Genomic DNA, 3845 nt, shown 5'->3' with positions numbered 1-3845 from the left:
TGAAGTGGGAAAACGCAGATATTTCCCTGCGTTTTGGCCTGTCATTTACACGAAAGCGGCATTTTTATCCCAGAAAACGATTATTTCTAAAAACTCCAGCCAAAGTGGAGATTTCTGGAAGTGGAGAACCAAACAAACGAACCTTGCGTCATGTCTGTTGTTTTGAAAGGAACACGTTGCTCGTGCTATTCATTGTTGACGATTTTGAGGATCCTGGATGGCGCCTGATGGCGTATTTATGCGAGTTGATGTAAACGGCAACTTTTTTGAAAACGATGTTATTTTTGAAAATGGAGGGGAGGAAATATTTGTTTCTCTAAATACCCGGCTATGTGAAAACGTGGCCTGTGAAATTATTGAGTTTATATAATGAATGGGATCATAGTCATTTTAAAAGTATAATTTAAAATAAAAAATTCTATTACCATCCACTCTCATGATGTTTCAAACCTGTATGACTATTGTTCACCTATAAAAAGCAAAGGCTGTTTTTTTAGCTTTTAATGAAACTGAAAGTGTCTGATACAGTCAATATACAAATATGAAAAATAATAATAATTCATCAAATGAACATAGTCCTTATTACTTAAAAAAAGTGTTTTATCTATGACAGAATGTAAAACACTAGTAATCTCTTGGCATATTACAAGATATGCAAGAACCACCAAACCTAGTGCAACACATCTTGATGTGCTAGTGTCAGGGAATAACTTTGAGCAGGCACATTGTTTTGATATTTTTGTTGTTGTGCTTGAATTTACTATTCCTTTAACTAAGATAAGATGGCAAAATAGTGGAAAAAACTATAGGATGTCATATAATTCTGAGGAATTTTCTATCTCTCGCTTTGCTGCATGTGATACCCTTCATTTAACATACACGTGCTCAGGAAAATTGGCATGCATGACAACACATTCATTGTGAAAGAATTTTAATGCTAATGCATAGAGCAGTCAAAAGGATCACAAAATGTAGTAAACATGAGTTGTTGACTATAATTTGTTAACAATTGTATAAAATGACTGAGACTAAAACTGATAATACTGTGAAGATTTCAGGGTGCCTGTGCCACTTAAACTGGCCAGATCAGTGATGTCATTTCCTGAATGATTCTACAGTTCATTTGCTTCATGCCTGTAGCTCAGAGTGGGAACTGTGATAATTATATCTTATCTTAATATCAGGCCAACACAAGCTGAAGTGAGACTTGTTGACACCGTCAGTATGTGACAGTGTTTCGCACTGCGTAGGCTGAGAGATGGAGGGACAGACTTCAAAAGAGTCCTTTAAAGTAATATTCTGAGGGTAGTTCAAGTTAAAGCAACTGAATGTATTTTTTGTGTAGTTTTGCGTCTTTGGAGCCCCTTGCATGTAAGTGAGTGGAATTCACCGTCGTAAATTTTAGGGGTGTAAATCTGACGGTTTATGATATCGAATCTCATAGCCAGCGAAACGATATTTGCAGATACTAATTGATTTAGTTGTAGATCGATCAATATATTGATATTATGATATTATTTGCCTATTTGTTCAGAGAAACGTTTGTAACACAAACATTTCTTTGAAAATTGCACACAAAAAAGTTTTTTAAAATTTAAAATTTAAATAAATAATAATATATTCATAATTTATATTAAATAAATATATTTTTTAAATAATAAAGAAAAATAAAGAATGGGGGAACAAAAACAATTTGCACATGACAGCATTAATCTGATGAAAGCGTATGATATGATAATAGTAAAGAAAATCTTTCGGGCTTCTTTGCTAAAATGTGCAGCGTGTAAAATCTAGTGCAAATCCTTACCAGAAAACAACCAAAATGTAGGAGGCTATGCTTAAGTTTAAATGCATATGTTTAAGGGTTAAATAAGAATGCGTGTGTTGGCTCTGGTAATTATAGATAGACAATGTGTGAAGATGTGGAGATTATACAAAAATGGTGTCTCCTGAAAAAATATAAAGGTATTGATTTTTAGTCATTTGATCAGTGTATTGTTCCATATGTATTATTACACCCCTAGTAAATAAATATACCAGTGTTGTAATTTCAGTGGATAGCCGTACATGTTCATTTATCATAGTAATGACAGAAATGTTTAGTTTCTCTAAAATAATGCTTACGTTTTCATACATTGTGTGCTAAGTGTTTAAATGCGTATATGTGTGTAATTAAATGTTGACGACACGCTAGACCACACTGCGCATAATTTGATTTTATAGACTATTAAAAGCTAGCAGAGATAGGCTTGCAAGGCTGCTTTCAAAGCTTGCATGCTATCCTGAGACAGGACTGTTAGATGATTTTTGACATCTCAGACAAAATACAAAACTCTGTAAGATATGATCAATAAAATGGTACACTCTGAAAAATGCTGGGTTAAAAACAACCCAAGTTGGGTTGAAAATGCACCGACCCAACAATTGAGTTGTTTTAACCCAGTGGTTGAGTTGTTTTAACCCAGTGGTTGGGTTAAATGTTGCTTAAGACAACCCAATTGCTGGGTAAGAACAACTCAACCATTGGGTTAAAACAACTTAATTGTTGGGTCGGTGCATTTTCAACCCAACTTGGGTTGTTTTTAACCCAGCATTTTTTAGAGTGTATAGGCTACATTGCCATCTTTCATAAATAACAGGGGGGTCCACTCTGCTCTCGGATCTAATTTTTTTCACCCATTAGCCATGAGACAGACAACTATAACTAACGTATAGACATGAGCTTTCATGGTCACTTCGTCTTTTTTTTCTTTTTAGATGCTCTGTCAATGTTCTCTTTGGTCTCTTTGGTCTCTTAGCCTCTGCCGTGTTGTCCGTGCTCAATGCTCCTTTACTAAATGGTGTTAGGTATTGTGTGACAAACAGCAGTAAAGCAAGCCATCCATTTCAAAGCAGAAATGTGAAGCTTAACTTGTTTATTTACTGCCACGTTGTTTAAAATAGCAAATACACCCATCTGTTCGCTCATGGGCATGCTGGTTTGAAAACGAGGTGTGTTCAGGCACATTGTTGCCTGGTTGCTATTTCAGGCAAATTGCTAGCCTAGAAATCTAGACGCACCCTAGCGGCAGCAAATCTAATCTGCCCGCGAGTGTCGTCTAGTAACTCTCAATACCCTTCTGAGCTGTAATCCCCAAACTCTTGCCGGGCCAATCACATCGTGTATAGAGTCGGTGGGTGGGGCCATAATGACGACGGCCGAGTTGTGTTTGTGTGCTTCTAGTAAACACAGAAACTGGCGAACGGTGGCGGTCTTTTGAATCAGCTTTGACTGCGACTCTGGAAGACTTGGAGTTAAGCTTTTCTCTGAGAAAACAACAAAGAACGGCACTGAAGTCATTCTGAAGAAGGGAAGATGTGTTCGGAGTTTAGCCGACCGGATACGGCGAATGTTTAATCTGTCAACAAGCTCTGGTTGGTGGTAGCGCTATCCTATCGCGTGCAGAGGGAGTTTGAAAGACAACCGTTTTTATCCGCCCCTCGGATTGAGCTGTCAATGGTGAGTTTCCAGACCAAACATCTTGATGTGGGTCTGGCTTGTCAGGCTTAACGACTGCAGCATTGACCAACAAAAACTTGGTCTAAAGTGGTGCAGTATTTTTTTTTGTTGCTATTTAAAGAGCATGTTCGTAATCTGCGCCTATAGGCGGGTGCACAACACACATACCCTCCGCTTATTACACACACAGGAGCATGCAGCAACACACACAATTTTAAATATTAAAAATAAAATGATTCCTCTCTGGAGAAGCGTTCAGTCTTACCGCTCGCAAATTCTGCGATGTAAATAGAGAATCCGCCATGGCCAAGCGCAACTGGCTTTTAAAGGGAACGGGACATGAAAC

The sequence above is a fragment of the Pseudorasbora parva genome, chromosome 2, assembly GCF_024679245.1.
Source record: "Pseudorasbora parva isolate DD20220531a chromosome 2, ASM2467924v1, whole genome shotgun sequence".
NCBI classification, from domain to species: domain Eukaryota; kingdom Metazoa; phylum Chordata; class Actinopteri; order Cypriniformes; family Gobionidae; genus Pseudorasbora; species Pseudorasbora parva.
This window is presented reverse-complemented; position numbering follows the sequence as displayed.